Source organism: Oryctolagus cuniculus, chromosome 20 (assembly GCF_964237555.1).
Source record: "Oryctolagus cuniculus chromosome 20, mOryCun1.1, whole genome shotgun sequence".
Lineage (NCBI taxonomy): Eukaryota > Metazoa > Chordata > Mammalia > Lagomorpha > Leporidae > Oryctolagus > Oryctolagus cuniculus.
In genome coordinates, this window is record NC_091451.1 from 39,544,460 (window position 1) to 39,569,510 (window position 25,051).

Consider the following 25,051-nt stretch of genomic DNA (forward strand, 5'->3'; position numbering starts at 1 on the left):
CAGGGCCACGTGACACAATTCTGGCCAATTGGATATGAGGGGAGGTCCTCTGGAGTGGGTGGGAGATGAGAGCCTCTGGAAACATCTTCCTCACTGATGGAAAAAATAAAAAGCAGGGGCAGGCTTTGGGCCGGAGGCTAGGACACCGCTTCCCACAGCGCAGGGCCTGGGATGGACTCCCGGCTGCGGGTCCAGCTCCCGGCTCCAGCTTCCTGCTGCTGTGGACCCTGGGAGGTGGCGATGAAGGCTGAACTGTGTCCCTGCCGCCACGCGGGAGACCTGGCATGGGCTCTGCGCTCCTTGCGGTCTTTGGGGAGTGAGCCGGTGGTGGGAGGTCTGTCTGTCCCTCGCTGTCTGCCTGCCTCTCAGGTAAATAAGCACATCTCTTTGGAGGAACCGTCTGTTTTCTTACTTGATCTTCATCGTCATTAGCTGACGCTGTCTTAGGGCTCATTAGACTGCAGGAATAGCTCCATCTCTGGACTTCGGATTCTGTGTGTTGGTAAATACTCCTTTCCGTTGGACCTCGCTTAGTGTGGCCAGAAGCCCCGCAGTCAATAGAAAAAAAAAAGTATTTTTTTTTTTTAAGATTTATTTACTTATTTGAAAGAATTACACACAGAGAGGAGAGACACAGAGAGAGAGAGAGAGAGAGAGAGAGAGAGAGAGAAAGAGAAATCTTCCATCTACTGGTTCACTCCCCAATTAGCTGCAACAGCCGGATCTGCACCAATCTGAAGGCAGGAGCCAGGAGCTTCCTCCAGGTCTCCCACATGGGTGCAGGGGCCCAAGGACTTAGGTCATCCTCTGCTGCTTTCCCAGGCCATAGCAGAGAGCTGGATCGGAAGTGGAGCAGCTGGGACTCGAACTGGTGCCCGTATGGGATACCGGCACTGCAGGTGGTGGCTTTACACACTATGCCACAGGGCTGGCCCCCGAAAAACAGTCTTGGCAGAAGACATGATGGTGGGCCGAGCCTTCACGGATGCTCAAGAAGAAGCAAGTGCCCTTGAAGGAATGAGTTTAGGAGGCAAACCAGGACTCCAACAAGAGCTGCACATCAGCAAGGGGCCTCCAGCAGCTGTGGCCCAGGCACATGGAAGACCTTGAACGTCCTTGCCCCACAGGAGCTCGCAGCGAGCCTGGACAGGTCCCTGTTTACTCTCGCTGTATCTTATTTGAGCAGCGTTGCTTTCTCTGGGCCAGGCATGGTTCTCCATCCTTTGTGCATCCTAAGCCAGGAGATGCTGAGCAGGCTCCTAAGCCCCGGCTGGTTCCAGAGGGTGGAGGCATTTCAACAGGACCTGCGGCAGGCACAGCAGGCGAGGGGCCCGGCTGGGGAAGAGCAGGGGTGCCCAGGCCCTGGCAAAAACTCAGGCTGGAGTGCTGCATGTCCAGGAGGGAGTGGAAGGGGGGGGGAGCCTCCTTGAGGCCTAGGGCACGGTGACAGCTGAGTTTGTGTGGCAGCGTGGATGGCCACGGGGCACCCAGATGAAACACTGTGGGTGAGGCTTTCCAGATGAGGTTGGCGTCTGACTCGGTGGGCTGCGGTGCAGATCCTGCTGCCTGGGGCTTCCTCTGGTCCGGGAGAGCCAGTCCGAGCTTCCGTGACTGTGTGCTCTGACCCCCTCAATGAATGCTCACGTCTCCGGGTCTAGGTTGCACACCTGAAATCCAAAACGCTCCAGAATTCAAAAGCCTTCAAGCACTGCCAGGGCACCTGTGGTGGAAAGAGGCACACTTGACCTCACGCGAAGGGTGGGGGTCAAAACACAGACACAGCAAAAATACTGCAGGAAGTGATCTTCGGGCTGTGCGTCCACGGTGTGTGCGAGGTGTGCATGGATTTCATGGTCAGTATTTGTGATATCACAGTATGAATATGCAAATATTCCAAAGTCTGGAACGATCCGAGACCTCCAGCATCTCTGGTCCCCGGGAGCACTCAGTCTGATACGTTTGCTAGGTTCTGCTTCTCTGAGGCACCCCAGCTAGTGCAGGCACCTGCCAAGCCTGCAAGGGGTCGAGTGGAGGAGACCACATGGGCCTGGGACTTTTTCCCCAGTCAGCCACAGTGGCACTCTCTTAGCCTGTATTTTTTTAAGATTTATTTATTTATTTGAAAATCAGAGCTACACAGAGAGAGAAGGACAAGCAGAGAGAGAGAGAGAGAGAGGGGCAGAGAGAGAGAGAGAGAGAAGTCTTCCATTTGCTAGTTCACGCCCAAGATATCCACAATGGCTGGAGCTGGGCCCATCTGAAGCCAGTAGCCAGGAGCTTCCTCCTGGTCTCTCACGTGGGTGCAGGGGCCCAAGGACTTGGGCCATCTTCTACTGCTTTCCCAGGCCATAGCAGAGAGCTGGATGGGAAGTAGAGCAGCCAGGACTTGAACCAGCACCCACACGGGATGTCGGCACTGCAGGCAGCGGCTTTATCTGTACACCACGGCGCTGGCCCCTCTTAGCCTGTATTTTTACAAAAGGTTTTATTTCTTTATTTGAAAGGTAGAGCAGCAGAGAGAGAGAGAGAGAGAGAGAGAGGAGACAGAGATCTTCCCTCTGGTTCACTCGACAAATGGCTACAATGTCCAGGGCTAGTTCAGGCAGAAGCCAGGAGGAACCCAAACTCCATCCAGGCCTCCCACAAGGGTGGCAGAGGCTCAAGTACTTGGGCCGTCTGCTGCTGCTTTCCCAGATGCGTTAGTAGGAAGCCGGACCAGCTTGGCTGAAGCCAGGAGCCAGGAGCTCCACCTGAGTCTCCCTGGTACATGGGCCATCACCTGATGCCTCCCAGGGTGCACATTAGCAGGAAGCTGGGTCAGCAACAGAGGCTGGCTCTCCACCATGGGGTGTGAGTGGCCCAAGTTTCAGCTTAACCACTGGGCCACGACGCCTGGCCCACGTAGCCCACTTTACGCATGGAGCTTCTGAAGGAGTTTCCAATTATAAATAAGGGAAAAGGCTTATTTCTCAGCACTGACTGTATATGTGTGTGTGTGTGTGTGTGTGTGTGTGTGTGTGTGTGTGTGAAAACCACTGCTCCAGAGCCAAGCTTCTTAATGTGCCATCCATGGACCTAGGGATCCCTGGCTGGGCTTCCAAGAGCCCGGGAGTTCCTGGAATTGTAGGCAGCAAGCTGTTTACATTTGCACAGTAATATTGCGCTGGGAAGAAGATCCCGTGGCATTCCACTCTTCCACAGCTCCTGGAACGGCTCCAGGACAGCGGGGAGAACGCAGACAAATGCACACAGCTCCTGGGGACGCTGTCAGAACGCAGCCTCGGACAGCGGGGAGAACGCAGACAAATGCACACAGCTCCTGGGGACGCTGTCAGAACGCAGCCTCGGCTTCCCCAGGTCCTTGGCGGGGCTGAGATTCTGCATTTACCCTGCTCTCCCCGGGGAAGCTGCTGCTGCTCCCACTCTGTGGGCCACACTTTGAATTATGGGTGTTCGCGGTTGAGCTGCCCCGTGGGTGGACACGGCCACGTGTGGCAAGTGAGAGCCAGACTTCCAGTGCATGGAAAAGTGCACACTATGTGGCTTTCAAAAAATGTTTTATAGCAAAATAAACTTATTTTTAAATTTCATTTCTTCACAAGCCTTTTAAAGAAAAGATTTATTTACTTATTTGAAACTCAGAGTTACAGAGGCAGAGACACAAACATGGGGGAGGGGAGAGAGGGAGGGAGGGAGAGGGAGAGAGAGAGGGAAGGAGAGAGAGACAGGGAGGGAGAGAGAGAGGGAGGGAGAGAGAGAATGAATGAGAGTCTTCCATCCTCTAGTTGACTCTCCAAATGGTTGCAATGGCTGGGGCTGGGCCAGGAGCCAGGAACTCCATCCTGGTCTTCCGCGTGGGTGGCAGAGGCCCAAGCACTTCCCCAGGCAGATAAGCAGGGAGCTGGATGGGAAGTGGAGCGGCTGGGCCTGGAGCAGGTGCTCACACCGCACCCCAGTAATGCAGGCAACATCTTAACCTGCTGTGCCACAGCGCTGGCCCCTCCACAAACCTTCAAAATACCTTCGTACTTAACAGATTCCAAATACTTGGTAGCAAAAAAAAAGTCTCGTTAATAATAGTTATATTGATTATATTTCTCAATAATATTTTTGGATGTATTGGGTTAAATAAAATATATTAAGTTCATCTCACCTATTCTTTTTTTCAGTTAATTTTAAAATTTTCATTGACACATGAACTTGTCCATGTTTGTGCTTATGGGGTACAGTGTGATAATTTGCTACATATATCCGATGTATAATCAGCAAGTCAGGGAAATTCTCATTTCTATCTCCTTAAACATTTGTCCTGGGCCGGCGCCGTGGCTCGATAGGCTAATCCTCCGCCTTGCAGTGCCGGCACACCAGGTTCTAGTCCTGGTCGGGGCGCCGGATTCTGTCCCGGTTGCCCCTCTTCCAGGCCAGCTCTCTGCTGTGGCCAGGGAGTGCAGTGGAGGATGGCCCAAGTGCTTGGGCCCTGCACCCCATGGGAGACCAGCAAAAGCACCTGGCTCCTGGCTTCAGATCAGCGCGATACGCCAGCCGCAGCGTGCCGGCCACAGCGACCATTGGAGGGTGAACCAATGGCAAAGGAAGACCTTTCTCTCTCTCTCTCTCTCTCTCTCACTGTCCACTCTGCCTGTCAAAAAAAAAATTGTCGTTTTTTTCTGCTGGGAGCCCTCACATTCTGTTGTCTGCAAACCGTGAAATGCTTGTTGTAGACCAGTCTCCTCCACGGTGGGAGGACCGAGTGCTTGTGCCCCCGTCCTCGGCTTTCCAGGCACAGTAGCCGGGAGCTGGATTGGAAGCAGAGCAGCCGAAACTCAGACCAGCGCTCTGCTGTGGGATGCGGGCACCCCAGGCCTCTGTGCCACGGAGAATTTGCATCAACTGTGTTTTTTAAATTGTGCCAATTGCGTTCTTCTTCCCCAAGATTTCTCCTTGGTTCTTTTGCATGCTCTGTGTCTCTTTGCTGAGGTTTTCATTCAGATCATGGCTTGTTTTCCTGATTTCATTGAATTGTCTGTATTCTTTTGTATCCCACTGCACTTCCTTAAAATCCGTAGTTTGAATTCTTCCTCAAGCAACACAGCCGTTTCCTTTCCTCTGGGGTCTGTGGCCAGAGAGTTCGTGTGTCTTTTGCAGGTGTGACGTGACCTTGCTCTGTCCCTTGTTGGTATCTGAACACCCGGTGACTCGGTTGCCACTGGCGATGTTACAGATGGGGTGGTTTTCGTGGTAGAACAGGTGCGTCGGTTGGGTTGGCTACACTGACTTTGGTCCTGGGTGGGGGGTGCAGTGACGTAGTTCCAGGGCTCCCCAGCTGCAGGCGACATTGGCAGTGCTGGCAGTTCTATCGGTGGTGCAGGCCACAGGGGTGTGTGGGATTGGTCCACCTGCTGGATGTAGCTGTGTGAGCCGAGGCAGGTTCTCCAGCAGCTCTGGGCCCAAGGCTGCAGGTGCAAAGTGCCCATCCGCCAGCAGCCCCGGGCAGGCGCCGTGTGGCGCAGCGGGAGACGGGTACTCACACATCTCTAAGCACTGGGTGATTCCCTCCCTGGTCGGTGCCTTCGCCAGTTAAGCTCCTCAGATCAGGCGGCCCAGTCAGTTTCCAGGAGCAAAGGGAGGGGAGGAGTCTGCCCGGCTGCTTCCCAGGGCCGGCAGGCTGGGCTCCTGAGAGAGAGCCCCGCAGCTGCCCTGCCGGGCGGTGTGGCCCCACATAAATCGTAGTGACATATGTGGCTTGCATCCGTGGCTGGCGCCGTCTTTCTACTGCTACGGGCGATGCCATGGCAGCCAACTCACGAGTGCAGGATGGAGGGAGCTCTGGGATTCGGTCCCGGGGGAAGTCCCAGCGGTGGAGCAGAACAGCTTAGAGACCTGGGCCCGTCACTTCCTTCCCCGTCCTGCCTGAGCTGGCCCACCTGAGAACAGGACAGAGGGGCCCGATCTCAGCGTCTCCGTTGTTCCCATAGACGTCACCTCCTTGATTCAGGTCAGCACCCACAGATCTGTGGAGGGGCAGTGCGGGGCTGAGGACGCCCGGCCTGGAACCGTGTGCCCGTGCTTACATCCGGGCTTACAAGGTACTGTGCCTGCCTCTGCGGAACCTTGGCTTTCCCATCTGTAAAATGGGCATATGGTAGTGCCCATCTCACAGTGCCAAAGAGAGAAAGAAACAAGCGAACACTTGGAGAAGCTGAGACCGTGGCCTGGTGCCTGGAGAGCCCTCAGTTCTTTTTTTTTTTGTTTTTGTTTTTGTTTTTGTTGTTTTTTTTTGACAGGCAGAGTGGACGGTGAGAGAGAGAGACAGAGAGAAAGGTCTTCCTTTGCCGTTGGTTCACCCTCCAATGGCCGCCACGGCCGGCGCGCTGCGGCCGGCGCACCGCGCTGATCCGATGGCAGGAGCCAGGAGCCAGGTGCTTTTCCTGGTCTCCCATGGGGTGCAGGGCCCAAGCACCTGGGCCATCCTCCACTGCACTCCCTGGCCACAGCAGAGAGCTGGCCTGGAAGAGGGGCAACCGGGACAGAATCCGGCGCCCCGACCTGGACTAGAACCCGGTGTGCCGGCGCCGCTAGGTGGAGGATTAGCCTAGTGAGCCGCGGCGCCGGCCCCCTCAGTTCTTAGGAACTATTATTTTTATTTCAAACCAGGCTGAAAACCCACAAAGTAAGGTACCCCTTCTATACAGGGTGGAGCAAGCCTGGCTGTTTACTCTGTCAGCTCTTGAGTTCCTTTTTTTTTTTTTTTTTAAAGATTTAATTATTTATTTGAAAGAGTTAGAGAGAGAGAGAGAGAGAGAGAGAGAGAGGTCTTCCATCTGCTGCTTCACTCCCCAATTGGCTGCAACAGCCAGAGCTGCACAGATCCGAAGTCAGAAGCCAGGAGCTTCTTCCGGGTCTCCCACATGGGTGCAGGGGCCCAAGGACTTGGGCCATCTTCTACTGCTTTCCCAGGCCATAGAGAGCTGGATCGGAAGTGGAGCATCCAGGTCTCAAACCGGTGCCCATATGGGATGCTGGCACCCCAGGCCAGGGCATTAACCCACTGTGCCACAGCACAGGCCCCTTGAGTTCCTCTTTTGTGATATTGTTCCAATGAACAATGAGACAATACACATGCTGCCGGAGTCTAGGGGCGGCCCGTGGCAGGTCCTGCACGCGTGGCGGGTTACAACCCCTTCTGCCCCGTTCTGTTGGTGCAGGGTGCGGCCCTCAAGTCGCTGCAGGTGCAGGGTATGTCCCTCAAGTAAGATGTCCCTTTTCTACAGCCACAGACCTCAGAGTGACCAAGGGGGAGCTCGGGTAGCCCCTTCCATCACCGGGCACCTGGGAGTAGACGGGAGGGGCCATCAGCCTGAGCCTGCTGGGGACCTATTTCATGCCCCATCCGAGTCTCATCAAAAATTAAAAAGAAACAAATTACACTTGTGAGCTGACTCCCATGGCAAGGAGCAGCACGGGCGGCCGCCAGGGGTAGGGGCAGCAATTTATTCGTTCGCCAGCCCTGGAAACTCGAGCGCGCGCTTGGAGACCGTCCTTGCCCTCGCTCCTCCCTGGGTTGTGTGTTTGGGTCTCGGCTGTAATCTATTTTAGGTTTGCAGCTCCATGTGACATTTCTGGTTTTCCCTCGCCTGACTGATGGGCTCCAGAGGGCTCGCCCGTCGCCCTGCGTGGGCTGTGACGTCTCTGCCATAGGGCTGCCTGGCAGAAAGGCCTGGAAAGTGATTTATGGGTGGTGGAGTTGCTTTGCCTGAACGAAAGGATGGGTTAATAGGCTGCTCCCCATGCGGGGAAGAGAGTGTGTTTGTTCCAGGAAGCTGAGGACCACAACTATTTCAGACAAGCAGGCTGGCCAGTTGGTTGCTGCAGAGCCTTCCAGAAGGTTGTAGGGCTCGTCAGCTTTTCCAGGCTTTGAAAAACACACAGCAGTGGTGGTGTGGGGTTACAGCTGGGAAACCCGGCTGCAGGTCCCCCCGCTGCCGCCTGCTGCCCGGCCTGTGTGCGCTCATAGGTGACATGGGGACACGGCTCCCCGGCTCCCGAGGGAGCGCCACTTCGGACGGGCTGCCTGCTGCAGCGTGGGTGCTTTGTAACCGTCGGTGGAGTTGAAGACGGCTTAACAGGTGCACAGTCTTGGGGAAGGCAGGGAGAGGGGCCTTCACGTGGCCGCGATGGGAAACTGCAGAAAGTCACTGACCGTCCTGCCTAGGGGCTCGGGCGAGGCTTGCAGGGCGTGGGGGGAGAGCGTGCCCGTGCCTAGCTCTCCAGGGAATGGCCACGGGGAGGGCTATTGCATATTTTATGCTGGCCCGGAGAAGACAGCTGAGTGTTCCAAGCCTCTGCTTGGCTGCTGTCCTGATTTTGTTTGAATGGCTGACCATACCACGCTGTCCGCTCCCTGTTTCTTCTTCCATCATCATAAATACGACCACCCTCTCCCCACCCCCACCCCCACCCCCAGTGCACTCACACGTGCAGGGACCCGTCCCACCGCAGGGCCATCGCTGCTCAGCTCCACTCCGAGGCTGCCAGCCTCCCTTGCAGCTACATTGTGCCCTTGGGGTTCAGTTCTGCTCTGTGGACTATGAGCGGAAGTGCGCGAATCCAGGAGCGTCCTTGCAAAGAGAGCTGCTTGTCCTCTATCGTCTCTTCCCTCCGTCCCGCTGCTGACAGCTGGAGCAGCCACGCGGGCGTCACGCGTGGAGGACGGCAGAGCTGACCCGCCAGCTGGATTGGAGTGGTGTGGTGGGATAAGATCAGCAAGCAGCCCTGGGACCACTCACCTTCCGCTGCAGGTGTTCAAGGAAGAGAAAGAAAGCGTCTTCTTACTTCAGCCTCTGCGTGGGGGTCCCTTGGTTAGAGCAGCCGCGCGCCCAGCCTAACGCGGGACACGGGCAGTGTCAGAGCGCCACCAAATGGGAGCGGTTGCGCCCAGACCGATTCTGTAAAGGGGAAGGACTAAAAACTGCTTATTCATTTTATTCTAATTATAAAGGTGGTAAGAATTTTGGGAACTAGCCGTAAACATCATTTATAGTCTCGTCATAGGTAGATGACGTCCACCAGCCATCTGATACAGCCTTTAGCAAGTGTGTCTAGATGTTTCTTTCACAAAAGGGGATGATTCATACTACACTCAGTTTCGTACTTGGTGGGTTTTTTTAAATTTAAAATTATATTGTAAAAACCTTTATTTTAAAAAAAGCTTTATTTATTTTCATTTTATTTGTAAGGGGTGGAGGGAGGGAGGGAGGGAGGGAGGGAGAGAGAGAGAGAGATCTTCCATCGGCTGGCTCAGTCTCCAAATGCCTGCGCCAGCCGGGGCGGGGCCAGGCCACAGCTGGGAACCTCGTGCCCCATCCAGGTCTCCCACGTGGGCGGCAGGGACCCAAGCACTGGAGCCATCACTGCCGCCTCCCCCGGAGTACGTTAGCAGGAAGCCGGAGCGGAAGTGGCGTGGCCAGGACTCGAACCAGGCACCCTGACACAGGATCCAGGCTTCCTGCTGTGCCACACACCTACCCCAACCCTTCTGGTTTTTGAATGACTAGTACAGATGTGAATTGCTGTTCTGTTTTCAATGTCACCTTTAGTATATACATGCAGATGTCAACTCAATCCACACGCAACTGCCAAGTAGCAATGAGATTGTATTAGGCAATTAAGTGGAGTGCCGACTGGCTGTGCCTTTGCTGTGAGACTGCACGGCTGCACGGATGAGGCACAGTGTGTGGGCTGCCGGCTGCTCCGAGCTGAGCGCTCCTCGCGTCATTAACTCCCCGGATTTAAACATCTTTATTTTTAGAAAGATGCAAAGGCAGGCATCTCCTCTCCCTCAGATTACATGAGGGGCATTTCCCAGGCTGCCACGTTTTCCCTGGAAACCTGACTTTTGCCAGCGGAGAGAGATTCTGGCGCACGATGGATCATTATTTCCCTACCTGATCCATCGCTGGCTAATTGATTACTTCATTTTCCGACCCTTGTGCTATTGAAAATGCAGTTACACGGGCCGGCGCCGTGGCTCACTAGGCTAATCCTCCACCTTGCGGCACCTGCACACCGGGTTCTAGTCCCGGTCGGGGCGCTGGATTCTGTCCCGGTTGCCCCTCTTCCAGGCCAGCTCTCTGCTGTGGCCAGGGAGTGCAGTGGAGGATGGCCCAAGTGCTTGGGCCCTGCACCCCATGGGAGACCGGGAAGGGACACCTGGCTCCTGGCTTCGGATCAGCGCGGTGCGCTGGCCGCAGCGGCCATTGGAGGGTGAACCAACAGCAAAAGGAAGACCTTTCTCTCTGTCTCTCTTTCTCAATGTCCACTCTGTCAAAAAAAAAAAAAAAAAAAAGTCACAGCACGGCACATTTCCCATGATCTGGATCATAAGGAGTCAGGGCCCACCGGCCCAGGCCCCAGACCTGCTCTCCTGTCCATGATTCGCTGAGAATGCCGGGACTCAAGTGTCGGAGGGGTAGTGACACGGCCAGGAGCTTCCTAGCAAGATTCTGCGCCACACAGGGACCGAGGGGCGGCTACATCAATGGCCCCCACCGAGAGGCCAGCGGCTGCTCCTAGCGGTGCTCCTAGCTGGTGCTCCTAGTGGTGCTCCTAGCAGTGCTCCTAGCAGTGCTCCTAGCGGTGCTCCTAGCCGGAAGGGACCGAGGGGCGGCTGCAGGCCTGGCTCCGGCTGAGTGTTTCATGGTTCAGTCTGCATTAGCATTCTTTTTCTTGTTTTTTTTTTTTTTTTTTTTTTTAGATTTATTTATTTACTTAAAGAGTTACAGAGAGAGGATGAGACAGAGAGAGGTCTTCTGTCTGTTGGTTCACTCCCCAGATGGCTGCAACGGCTGGAGCTGCGCTGATCCGAAGCCAGGAGCCAGGAGCCAGGAGCTTCCTCCGGGCCCCCCATGTGGGTGCAGGGGCCCAAGGACTTGGGCCATCTTCTGCTGCTTTCCCAGGCCACAGCAGAGAGCTGGATCGGAAGTGGAGCAGCTGGGACTAGAACTGGCACCCATATGGGATGCCAGCGCTTCATGGCAGGGCGTTAACCCACTGCGCCACAGCGCTGGCCCCCTGCATTCGCATTCTACACTGGACTGCCTGGCGTGGTTACTTCCTTCACTGGCATGTTCACTCACAACGCCTCACAACGCCTGCTCGAGGTCACCATCCACCCAGGGCTTCCTCATGGTACCACCGGAAGGGGTCGTCTTCTTAAATGTTCTCTGCATAAAGTCTGCCACCATGCATTCACCCCCTCCCTCCTCGGACACTCACCGGATGACCACCTGCTGTGTGCTAGGCACAGCGGTGGGCAAGACCTACATGGTGCCTCTCCTCCGGCAGCTTGTCGCCTGGTTGTAGACAAATGAAATCATACCTGCTGTGCAGACTGTGATGGGCTCCACAGAGGACACAGGTGGGACAGCGTGGTCGGGAGTCCTGTGGATCTGCTTCAGAGAAGTGGGCGGGAATGCTGCTTGGAGGAGGTGGCAATTCATGTGAAATTTGAAAGGCGAGAATCAGCTGACCTGGGGACAAGTGTCCTTGGTAAAGGGAACAGCATCGCGAGCGTGGGCTGAAGGCTAGGGTGACAGTGGCAGGAGGTGGACGGGAGCAGAGGGCAGTGGGCAGTGGGCAGTGAGCACTTCTCCCTGTGTTCTGAGTCCCAGCCATTGAAGGGCTGTGAGTAGAGGCAAAGAAAGCGAGCTGGGTCTCCTGTGCCCTTTCGCATTTGCAAGTGGGTGAGAGAGAATGAAGCGCAGAGTGGCGTGATTGGGCGATTGCAGTAGTCCGTGAGAGAGGACCGTGGCCCACGCCAGTGTGGGGGTGGGACATGAAGGCAGCGGGCAGGCGCTGTGGTGCAGTAGGTTAAGTTCCTGCTTGGGAGGCCTCGTTCCGGATTGGAGCACCTGGGATCGAGTCCTGCCTCCGCTTCCAATCCAGCTTCCTGGTAAGGCTCCTAGGAGGCAGCAGAAGTGGCCCCAGTACTTGGGTTCCTGCCACACAGAGACCCGGAAGGAGTTCTTGGCTCCTAGTTTGGGCCTGGCCCAGCTCTGGCTGTCGCAGGCATCTGGGGAGTGAACAAGCAGGTGGAAGATCTGTGTGTGTATACGTCTCTCTATCACTCTGACTTTGCAAATGAACAAATATTTAACACACACACATACACACGCACACACACACCAAGACCAGGAGGAGTCTTCACGGGGTCTTATCCACACCCTCCTTTAAGCATCAGTAACTCTGGGGCCAGGGCCAGGTCAGCAGCTGCCTGCACAGCGTGGTCATCGAACGCCAGACAAACTGAGCCCCATCCTCACCTGTGATGGCCTTGAATCTGCTTGTCCAAGGTCTTTCCTTCCCCCAAGGCCCACGCACTAGTGAGGAAAATCCCAGGAGATGTCCCGTTTCCACCTGTTCTCAGTTCTTTTATTTTCTGTCTATCTGAAATGGGGAGAGGGAAGCAGGGAGGAGATTGAGAGAGAGAGAGAGAGAGAGATCTTCCATTTACTGGTTCACACCACAACACCTGGGGCGGGGCCAGGCGGAAGCCTGGACTCTACCCAGGTCTCCCACACGGGTGGCAGGGACCCAAGTACTGGGCCACCCTCCACTGCTTCCCCGGGTCTGTGCTGGCAGGGGCGGGGACTCGGATGCAGGCACTCCTATTTGGGATGTGGGCATCCTAAGCGGCGTTTTAACCACTGCACCGAACACCCACCCTCAGTTCTCAGTTCTGGCCACCCAGGAGACAAGACCCCCGGGGCGTTACCTTCTCCAGGGGGAAGGGTCCTGTCCTCCCTCCCGCCCAGCCCCCTGGCCGCCTGCCGTGCCTGGCCAGCTGCCGGGGTGAGTTGAGAAAGACCCCATTTCTGCTCCAGAAGCTGACAAGCAGCTGCCCTCCTGGGGTCCTGTGAGTCTGTGAAAGTGGACATCGGAGGACCCCCCCCCCCATTTGCCAAGGGCCTCGCTGAGTGTGGGTGACCCGTCCACGTCACGTCCAACTCTGCCTGCCAGGGCGCCCACACTGCTCCTTACACAGCTCATCCGCTGGGGCCTTCCCACGGCCCTGCCTCCCCCCCCCCGCCCCCCGACTCCTGCGCTACATTAGGCCTCAGGGACTCACCCCAACGTGCCGAGCACGGACAGATGCCGGAGTTTGGGACAGCCACTAAGAAACATGTCGCATTCCCGCCCCTGGACATTTTCTCAAGCCACTGCCACCAGCTCCCCTCCCGCCTCATCCAGCCCCACCCTGTCTCAGCCAGGTCTCTGCACAGGCCGCAGACTCATTGGTCATAAGTGACTGTCAGAGTGAATTTCCACGGCCGAGAACACTCAAGCACAGCCGCCAAGGCCAATGCCAAGCCTTGTTAGTGTCGTTCTAACATGAATTCTTTCTAGAAGGGACTGACCCCACTGGCCAAAATCCTGTTTACTTTTTTCTAAGAGGAGGAAAAGTGAACTGAGATCCAAGAACAGGGAAGAGGAGGAGGGAAGGGAGGACACGTAACAGACACAGAAGGTCCACAGCGTGTCGGCAGGGTCTGTGTATACCTTAGCTCTCTGGGAGCCCATTTTACAGATGGGTCTGTTGAGCCCGAGAGGGGAAGGAGTTTGCCCAGGAATGTCCAGCCTGTATGTTTCAAGGCATCAAATTGAGTTGGTCTTTCTCTAGGATTTTTCCTCTGTACCACCTGGCATGCAGGTGAAAACAGGGCCAGGATAAAGACCACTGGAATATTGGACGTGACTTCCATTTGTGTCTAATGTGGCTGATTGGGCCTTCAGTGGCCCAACACATGTGACCTCACCATGTGCCTGACACCGTGAGAAAGACTCCTAAGAGGTGGCCCCGCCCTCAGGGCTGAGAGCCAGCAGACAGCAGGCACAGCCCCCTCCCCCCCGCCAGGGAACAAGGGCTCTAAGGAAGCGGGGTGGGGGGGGACTCCCAGGGAGCCAGCCTTTCTGAGCCCCCTGTGGGCCGCAGCCCCCCACACTGGCTCTGCAGGGAACACAGTGGAAAATCTGTTCTGAGCTTTGTTCACGCAGAGTCTGGGACAACAGGGGAGGTGCCCAGGTGCTCTGCGTAAGTGGAAGGGGGCGGGGTTGTAGAGGGTGTTCCTTGCTGCATAATGAGTCACCAGAAATTCAGCAACACAGACTCACTGTCCCCGAGCGGGGGGGTCAGGAGTCAGGGCCGGCAGGGTCAGCGGGGCACCGGCTGCAGGCCCCCCCGGGTGGCCACCCTGCCCACACCACTGCCAGGCTTACTCTGCTGGAGGCCAGTTCCCACACCTCCCCGGTGCCTCCCTGGCTGTTGAGCAGGAGCTGAGCTCAGCCCCCCGAGGCTTTGCCTCCTCGCTGCCCCCTCCCCTTACACCAGCAGTGGACACTCCTCCTGCTTCCTGTCTCTGCCTCCGGCCCCTGTGCACTGAATCTCTGTCGGCTCCAGGCGGAGCTTCAGGGCTCACCTGATGAGGTCAGGCCCACCCGGGCAGCTCCCTCTCTGAAGACCAACTGACTCAGGACCCTTAATCGTACCTGCAAAATCCTTTCTCAGTGACACCCAGGTTTGTGTTTGAATAATTGGGAGAAGGCGTCTGGACTCCAGGGGCCAGGGACTTGGGGACCTCGCTTAGAATTCTGATTGGAGATGAAGTACGAGAGCAAGACGGAGGGAGAGAGGAAGAGGGAGAGAGGAGGAGGGAGGGGGCTGGAGAGGGCCAGGTGGGGAGGCGCGGCCTGCCCGTCTGTGCTCACAGCTCCCCGCCCGGAACCATGGGGCATCCTGCAGATCACACAGTCTTCCAGGGGTGCAGCCACAGCCCAGCACCCCCACACGCCCGGCCAGGTGGCCACGGCCCCGGTCCCCCTGCTGAAGCAGGGCACAAGCCAGGGTCTCATGGGGAATCCCCCAGTCGTGAGAACTTGAACTTGGTCAGTGAGGTCGGTGGAGGGGTCCATCTCTCCAGTACTTGGGGCAGTTTTCTGGTTCCCTGGCTTTCTAGGCACCTGCAGCTCTCTCATTTAAGAACCAGGAACTGATCTTGTTGATAAAAGTAATTCCAGGTGACCAGGTATAGTGCTTTCTTCTGTCTTCAAAGCAAGCACATTTATTGTAGAGAGAGAAGAAACCACAAATTAACACAAAGACAAAATACTCCTGCACACAGAGAAAGCCGTCGCATGCATTGCTGGGTACCCCCGTCCCACCGACTACTTAGAAGGCCTCCCGTTACCCAGGATTCCATCATATCTTCAGCTGGTTGGCCTGTCTCCTAAACATCGCTGTGATGGTCATCTGATGACCAAGCCCTGACTGCTTCCTTGGGCACCGGGATGCCCCCCTCCCAAACAAAAGGGATTGCCCCAGGAGACGTTTGTGGAGGCAAGACCTCTCTGCTCTGAGGCCAGAGCTGTGTGTGCTGCAGGGAGGTCGCTTGCCCGCCGGGCGACATCTGGCAGTGTCTGGAGGCATTTTCCATTGTTACGAGAAGATGGTAATCCTGGGGCGGGTGTCATGGCGCAGAGGGTTAAGCTGCCACTTGCCGATTCAAGTCCCGGCTGCTCCACTTCGGATCCAGCTCCCCTTGCTAATGCACCTGGGAAAGTAGCAGAGGGTGGCCCAAGTCCTTGGGACCCTGCCACACGTGTGGGACACCCGGATGAATGTCCTGGGTTCCTGCTTCTGCCTGGCCCAGCCCTGTCTGCTGGCAGCCATTTGGGAGTCCAGCAGATAAAAGATCTCTGTGTCCCTCTCTGTCTCTGTCACTCTACCTTTCAAATAAATAAACCTTAAAAAAGTAAAACAGAATATGGTGGGCCACAGGTGTCTGGTGGGTAGATATCAGGGACGCTGGGCAGCCCCGCCCAAAAGCCCGGCCCTGCCCCACGTGGCCACAGTGCTGGGAAATTGGTGCAGAGCCTCACTCGGTCTTACGGATAAGCTGGAGTTTCCTGGCGTGAAGTCACCGTGTGAATCCCTGGGACTTGCAAACCTGTCCATCTTCAGTCCCCTCCCCGTGTCCGTGGGTCCGGCTGAGCCTCTGTGGGCGACTCCCAGGGCACGTGAGTGCTTCCTGCCTCTGGTGACTTCCAGGAGGGCCCAGCCCACGCGTCTACTCACAGCACACGGGCCTTATCCCTTTCTTTGTATTTCTGCTTCCTCCCGCACGTAGGGCATCGTGTTGCTACCTTACATGGCGTGTGTGCCATGGTCCCCTCTGATCTGACGTTTTACTTTCTGTGGGTTCAGCTATCGGCAATCCACCAAAGTCCAAAACTATTAAGTGGGACATTCCATGTGTTGAGAGAGAAAAAGGCCACATCCATGTAACTTTCACCCCACTGTGGCTGTCACAGCTGTTGTTTTCAGTGAGTGTTGTTAATGTGCTACTGTGCCCCTTGTGTAAACTAGGCCTTATCTTAGCCAGTGTGTACAGGAGCCACACAGCATATGCAGGGTTTGGAGCAATGTCAGGCGTTCACTGGGGTCTCGGGACCTGTCCCCGCAGATACAGGGACGACGGTAGCTATATTAGAGTGGGCATTTTATTTCAGAGCCACAAAGTGCAGGCTACAAGACGTTTAGATAATAAGAGATTAAAGAGGTTATTAGAAGGACACACCAAGGCAGGTGGGTTGCGAGCTGTTTCTCTGGGAGTCGTCATGGGGCTGTGCCCACAGCCAAGTCTGAGACTCGCCACTGGACACAAGTGAGCCCCACTCCCCACAGCATCAGGGGGAGGAGCTGGCCAGGCTCCGCCCTCCCTGAGCTGCCACCACTGTCGGGGGCACCCGGATCTGGGGGATTCCTCCGGGCGGCAGGTGGACCCCTCTCCCTCTGTGCTCTGCCAATGAGCGACCTGGGCACCCATTCCCCTCCCCCTCCAACACTGTTTTCCTGAAACCTGGAAGTCAGGATAGCAGCTGGGGCCAGGCCAGGGGTCACTGGCCTCGCAGACCAGAGCCGCTGTGCTCCTGCCAGCTGGGAGGGAGCTGCCAGAGACCCCGTTTCTCCCACCGCCCCCAAGGCCACACTCTGGCAGCCACACACACGTCCATGTAGCCCCGAGATGCAGTCCCTCCCCAAGGCCCGTGCAGATGTTTTCTGTGTGTGTCTTCCACTTAATCCACACTTCCCTTGGCCTAGGAAGCAACAAAGCCCGCGGTCAGCACACAGATGGGGCACTTTCCCCAGTGTGGACACGGCCTAAGTGATTCGCGCATAACGCAGCTACTTGCAATTGCATTATGAAGGGGATATTATTATCACTGTCGTTGTTTGCAGCCGAGGGAGAAGTGAGGTCAGCCCGAGGCCCGTAGCTAGGGTAAGACGCAGCGTGGGGTCGAACCCCAGTCCTGCGTTGAAGCCCGGGGAGGTGACCTCCGTCCCACGCTGCCCTCTGAGAACGGGCAACCCAGAGACCGGGACAGGGCCCCTGCAGAGCACAGAGCCACCCAGGAAGCCTCGACAGGTTCCACTCCACGCCCTTCTGAGGCCGGCTCCTGTAGACAGATGTGGCCCATCAGGACTTGCCGCGTGCCCGTGGCGGCTGCTATAGAACTGGCTGGTTTCACAGCCCCGTGCATCAAATCCAGGCTCACGTGGCTCAGTCGGCTGGTGCGCAAACTCGTCTTTGTTCCTGCCGGGTCCTCTTGTGATGATCCCAGCAGCACGGAGGCAGGGCCTGAAAGCCTGGGAGAGGAGCCTGGGGATGCTGGCGAGGGCGGCCAGGAAGCCCCGAGCTGCACAGAGGCTGCAGCCAAGGCAGAGGCTGAGCTGGACACTGCCCGTGTGGCTGCTCTGGGGTCAGACGGTCCCAATCCCATGACCCCATCACGCCACTAACCACCAGACCCTCCCCTGCATGCCCAGGCTGCCTCTTGCCCCTCCCGTCCATCCTCCCTCCCTCCCTTCTTCTCAGATTTACCCATTTATTTGAGAGGTAGAGTTATATATAGAGAGAGGGAGAGACAGAAAGAGAGAGAGATTGTTCATCCACTGGTTCACTCCCCAAATGGCTGCAATGATCTGAAGCCGGGAGCCGGGAGCTTCCTCCAGGTGTCCCAAGTGGGTCACAGGGACCCAAGCACCTAGGCCGTCACTGCTGCCTCCCAGGGAGTGCTGGGTCTTAGTCCACCCGAACGAGGATGGACTGGGTCCGAAGAAAGGTAAGTGTGCCGCTCGCCCGTTCCCCAGTCTCCCGATCCCGGAGACAATCAGACACAGTGTAGAGTCAAATCAAGCAAGCAAGAACTCCATTTATTGCACGTGTAGCAAAGCCTTTTAAAGCACAAGACCGCAGGATTACTGGGGCAGGGCTTAAGGACCAACCAATTACTTAAAAGGTCATTTTATAGGGCGACTTTTTACAGGACCAGCCATATGTCTGTACACTCGTCATCAGTCGTCACCTCCCCTGATGCTGCGCGGCCAATCAGCTTTGGTGGTAAACGACTTTGGGCACCGCCCATCTTACTTCCTTTGGGCGCCATCTTTGAATTGCCACGTGTGCCTAATTTCCCTTCAGCCACCATCTTTGAATTGCCGCCTGTGCCTAATTTCCCCACAAGGGAGTACATTAACAGGAAGCTGGATCGGAAGTGGAGCAGCCAGGACTCGAACGGGCACCCTTATGGGATTCCAGCACCGCGGGTGGAGGCTACCAACAGCCTCCTCCCTCGATCGTTGCAGAGAAATGCCAGTCTGATGATGTGTGGGGCTCGACAAGCCCACATGCCGCCCTGGGCTTCCTCTGCACCTTAGGGCCTGGCACAGCCCCCAGAGCAGGCGTCTCCATGTCCTGAGAACTGATGGCTGCAGAGTGGAAAGACCTGCTGCATCTCTAACCAAGCCAGCAGAACATTCCAGAATCGGAAGGATGAGTTATTACCTAACATGACTACTAGAAACGGCTTGTATTTTTTTTTTTCAGTCTTTTTGTCCTTAGGGTTCGTTCCACTGGGGATATTCAGTCAAATTACTTTGTTTTTCCCTTGAAATAGTTCCGCTCCGTGGAGTTATGCCCCCCACTGGACACACAGTCAGGCTCATTTGCTTCGTTTTGCTTCCAATTTTCAGGGATTTTTGAGCCACTCTCGTCTGGAATCTAAAAGATTCCGGACAAAGTGTGCGCTCTGGGGTCAGATGCCAGGTTCTGGTTCCGGGGTCTTCCCAGGTGTGGAACAGGATGACAATGCCTACCGGGCCTGGGCGGGGGCGGGGTGGCTGGACGGGGCTAAGTGGCGAGACACTGAGCCACAGAGGCAAGGCCGGCGCACGTGGCTGCTCACAGCGTGCTCCTGCCCTTCCCTGGGAAGCTGCCCGGGCTCCCCTGCTGCGCTAAGGGTAGGGACAACGGGGCAGGGTCCGCGGCCAGGGGGCCAGGGGTGGGAGCATCGGTGAGCCCTGCAGCCACCCCAAATGCACCATTGCTCTGGGAAGCCTTTGGTACACTCCAGTTCCCCGGCTTCCCGGGCCAGGGCGGTGATCGCCAGGATAGGTAGAACTAACCCATCCCCCCTGCTGCACCCTGGCCTTGAGCTCCTGACTTCCCCTGGCTGAGCCTGCACCCCCTGTGGGCAGGACGGAGTAACTACAGTGCTAGGGTAGGGGTCCTGTTGAGGCCTGGGGTCTCTCTCCCTGGTCTTTCTGCTTCCACCTGGGTGGACAGGCCAGGACCACAAGCCCATGTGCCTGAGATGCCGTCCCTGTGGGTGGAGCTGGTGACTAGATCCTAAGAGTCATGGCGAGAATTCCGTCTGTTGATGACAGCAAGTAGTCGCCCTTAGCCACGGCCAGCAGCATTCGTGGTTACTACTTCCGTTCTTGCGTCTGTCTCCTAGGGCGGACCCTCTCTGCTGGGCCCGTACCTTGCCCCCTTTGCCTCTGTGATCCCAGCCGCGGCCCCGGCTCAGACGCCCCTGTCCTTGCCCACGTCTCCGATGCTTGGAGTAGTTCCAGGACTTCCTTCTTACAGATCATGCCGAGATGGACACTTTGTGACCATCTCTTTTGTTCTTCAAAGCCTCTATGGTTGTACTACAGGATGGCTTACTGATTTGCAAAAGAATTAGACAGTAACTCTCAGGATCCCAGCAAGCCGTGCATGAGCAGGGGAGGGTTTGGGGGGCTTTATTGCCCCGGCAGCAGCCCTCCGCCAGTGGGGGGGAGCCAGGAGATAAACGCCCTCGCCTCAGATCTTTCCTGCAGGTGGCTTGGACAACTTACTCGTTTCTCGGAGCCTCAGTTTTCTCAACTATAAAATGGGGCTAACAGTAGCTAACTATAGTACATAGTTTTTTCAGTAACTATAAAACGCGGCTAACTTCAGAGGACTACTAAGCCTTATTCTGCAAAAGGCTCTAAGTGCACAGGAAACTGCTCTCCCGTGTTTCCTGAGCGGGGCGTGGCCACGACCTGATGCCATCCCCTCGTGCCGTCCTAGCTGACCTCAGGGTCCGCGACGCCGGCTCCGCCCCTGATCTTCATCCGACTTCGGCGACACCCCTTCTTGCTCTGTGCCTCAGTTCCCCCATATATGAGGGCACTTCAAGTTTCATGGAAAATGGAATTAAATTAGTTGGTTCTGGTGCAAAAGAATTTTGAAATCCATGCAGGTTTTAGAATAGCACGTCTTCTCCATGAGGGCCTCTTGTATGCATGGATTTCAGAAGTTACTTGCATCAGAATGAGCTTCTCTTTTAAATTCCATTTTCCATAGACAAAAATAATGTTCATTTCATCTGAGAGTCAGAGAGAGAGAGAGAGAGAGCTCTTCCATCTGCTGGTTCACTCCCCAAGTGCCTACAACGTTTGGGGCTGAGCCTGGGAACCAGGAGCCGAGAAACTCCGTCCGGGTCTCCGGCGTGGGCGGCAGGGGCCCAAGTCCTGGAGCCATTGCTGCTGCCTCCAGGGTGTGCACGAGCAGGCAGCCGGTGCTGCAAGCGGAGCAGAGCTGGAGCCCGGGCGTCTGACAGGGGCTGTGGGCAGCCCAGGCGGCCTCCTGCACACCGACGCCTGCCTGTCCGTGAACTTTGTGAAGCCGCTCTCCTGTCAGATGGACCAGACCATGACCCTGAACCTCCGTGGCCACCATAAGTGACACAAGTTTGTGAAGGAGGTGGTCCGGAGCGTCCGGAGCACTCTCGGTGGCTCTGATCGCTGGCTCCGCAGGCCCTGAGGGTCAGAGGCCTGCTGGGCGTGCAGGGCACCACAGCTGCGGCATGGGGGACGGGGCAGGGCAGGGCAGAGAACCAGCGGCGCCTCCCAAGGCCTCCCTCGTCCCTGCCTCTCGTCCTCCTCTCCTCCTCCCTCCCTTCATTCCCTGATCCTACAATCCTGGATGCGCAGGGTTAGGAAGAGGCCAGAGTCTAGAGCCAAAGGGCTCCGATCGGACCGTCGTCCCCACGCCCACCCCCTCTGCTGTCTGAGGCTTCGCTGGCCTCTGCCACTGCTCAGGGCAGGCCGGCGGGGAGGGCTTGTTTACTCGAAAAACAGCGTAACCCAAGCCGGGGGAGGAGGCAGCTGGGAAACCCAAGAGGCGGGGGAAGGCTTTCCTGCTGTATCTGTGGATTGGGGCAGCTGCCTGTGCAGCGGACCATCTCATCCCCGCCCGGTGGCAATCAGGGGGATTTAGCTGAGGCCATCTTGGCAGCAGAGCAGAACCCGACCCCAGCAAAGGGGAACAAGCAGCACCCAGCCAGCCTGTGTCCTCGAGGTGTCACCCCAGCAGAGGGGACCGGCGAGGTGCCAGGCGGAGCTTGGCGGGTTCCATGTCCTGGAAGTCCCCACCCCCCCATAAACAGTCCCGCCACTTGGCAGTCTGCTCTCGCCATTTTTATTTGGGGTCGTCCCCAAAGGCCACGTGCCGAGGAAACAGGGCTAGGGGACACAATGGTGGCACAGTGACCAGCCGCCCGGGGCCCCAGCTAATCACTAGAAACACCTGGAGGAACTTGGCGACGGAAACAAGAAACAAAATCCTTGTGATTAGGGTTGTAGGCTTCTGGTGGTCCCAGCTAATCCCTTTCAGGTGGAGGCCCCGTGGGGGGCCCAGGGCCTGGGGCCAGTGGCTGGGGCGAGTCAAGGCCTGAAGGTTGCGAGGTGGCCCACACGTCTGCAGCAGCAGGTGCCCTGCGAGTCCCAGGGGCCGTCCCTGGTTCACAGCCCACCTTCATACTGGCCAGTTCCCAAACAGGTCTGCAGGGAGAACAGCTGCAGGCTGAAGGCAAGATGGTGCCCACTTCTCAAAGGGGACCAAGCTGGATCATTTTCGTCCATTTCACAAAGAATACACTTCCCTGTGAAAAACGAAGATCACACGTAGATAAGAAAAAAAAAAAAAAGCAGCCCGCACCGTGGCACCCCCCAGGGAGAGACCTGTTTGCTGGTGGGGGCTGTGGGGGGGTGGGGAGGCTTAGTGCTCTGCTGCTGCTTAGATAGCAGGGAGTTACACACGTTCTGTAAATGTTCTCTTCCCCAAGTCGGATTACGTCACGGACGGCACTCTAGAGCCAGGTGATCCACTCGTCCTCTCTGCACCACTCCGGTCCCGGCAGCCGCGTGGCCCCGCCCTTGGTGGAGCCCCGCATTCACTTGGCTGATCCTGACCGATGGCGTCGCCAAGTTTTCCACTTGAATAGTAATAATAAGAAAAAGCTAAAAGGCTATAATGAGTTCAGTGAGAATTCTGCACTAGTTGGAGATTGATAACTCCCGGAGTACAGGCTGGACAGCTGACCGTCTGCATCCCCGGACTCGCTCCTGCAGATTCTACCAGCCTCAAACTGAAGATTCACGAGTGATATTGACTCTGCACGGAACGCCACCAACATCTTCCTTGTCCTGATTTCCTAAGCAGTGGCGCAGAACGGCTACGTCCACAGCAAGTCCAGTGTCATCCAGAGACGACTCAGCCTGCAAGGAGACACGCAGGTTCTGTGCTTGGCCGCGTGATGTGTGCGACTCGAGCACCCACACACCTGCATGTCTTTGGGGGTTCTGAATCCAAGCCGCCGTGGGCACGGAGGAACAGCTGTGCCTGCAAGATCACCGACTGCTCCTCTCTCGAATATTGCCCGTGGGAAGACTGTCTTGGGGAAGGAAACGTGCTGGTGACAGTCACGGGGCAAGGACATGCCCACAGCGGGGCCTGAGCCCAGGATGCAGCCAGCTGGCCTCCAGTCCACCGCTGCAGAGAGCTGGGGGTGGAGGCACTGTTCCCCAAGCCATGTCTGTGGGAACCCCCAGTGTGTAAGCAGCCACATATAGGCTCTCTTCTTTGTTAATTGATTGATTGATTATTAGACACAGAGAGAGCTCCTGTCTACTGGTTCACACCCCAGTTGCCTAGCAACAGCCAGGACTGGTCCTAACCAAAGTCAGGAGGCTGAAACTCATCCACGTCTCCCACGTGGGTGGCAGGAGGCTGGTGGCTGAGCCATCACCTGCTGTGTGAGCACTGGCAGGAAGCTGGAACTGGAAGCGGAGCCAGGAGTGGAAGGTAGGAGCTCGGATACACGACGTGAGCGCCCGTGCCGCATTCCAACTCCCGCGCCAGACGCCCAGCGTGCGTCACAGTTCATTCACGTGGTTTTCTCAATTTGGATGCCTAAGTAGTTCCCAAGATTTCTTTAGGACAGCACCGTGGAGCAAGTTTCTGTGTAGATCTCTTGTCACTTTAGGCTTTGATCGTTTGCAAAAGCCTTGTCATCATTTTGAAAGGCAGATAAACGCACCTGCTGGCTTTGCCCCAGCCACACCAGCAACAGGCAATGCCGTTTCAAAAATGCTTGCTAACCTACTGCAATAAAACACGGCTCTACACGTCCCGAGGGGCATCCCGACCACCAGGCCAAAGGCTCGCCTCCAGCTACAGGTTCTTCAGGGGCTCAGTGGGCCCTGCCACCCGCTGGTCACAGATGCCATCTGGTCGGGGGGGGGGGGCCTTGCCGAGCTCGTCGTTGCCCGGCTGCCTCCAGGAATCCACGCTCTCCTCCGCCGTCCTCCGGGCTCGGGCTCCCTGCCTTGGCGTGTGGACTTGGCGCATCACGGCCTCGCTTCAAGCCCCAGCATCCTCTTCAGTGAAGGGGGTGACGCCCACCTGGCAGGTCCTTCTGAAGACTGTGGCTGACACATAGACGGCAGTGCGTCCACGCTGCTGGGAGGAGCCGGGCACCCGGTGAGGGGACACAGAAGGGAGAGGGGCAGGTGGGGAAGTGCTTTTCTCTTTCCCTGGCCCTGGTTTTGTTGTGAACCCCTCTGCCTCCTGATGCACCAAGGAATTTAGGAGCGACTCCCCCTGCCAGTTTGCCGAGCGGGGACCCACAGTGAAAACCCCTGACTCTGCCACCATGCCCCCTACCTGCGGGGTGGCATCAGAGCCACCTGCCTGTAGTCAGAGTTCTCATGGTGTCTCTCTTGCATCTTCCCATCATGACAGCCAGCAACCTGCATTGCACTCCTGTGTGAGCATGCGTGCACACACACACACGTGTGCACCCACATACTCACCAATGCACGTGCATGCACTCTTGTCTGTACATGCATCCACATGTGTGCACTATCTGCACACACACTTCTATGTAAGCACGCCAACTCCCACACGTACCCGTGTGCACACACTCAGAAGCACACACTAACCTGTGTGCACACACCTACTCACATCTCACACACGCATGCATGCACATAAAAACACGCTTAGCTGCACACGAACACCTGCCCAAGCAGGCAGACACCCATCTACCTACCCACATGCACACACACACTTGCCTGTGCACACACGTTTGCAGGCACACACCGACCTGTGAGCACACACGCATCCACTTGTGTGCATACACACAGTCATGTGTGAGAAGACAATGCAAGCCTGTATTCATGCACAGAATTGCTTGTGAGAATTCCATTGTCGTATTTGGGCGCTCAGGCTGTGAGCCCATCTGCTGGTAGTCCTGGGCGACTCACTGCGCCTCTCTGCCTCAGTTTTGTCATCTAGGAAATGGAGCTGTTAGTGGCACCTACCTCAAGGACTATATTGAGGGTCAC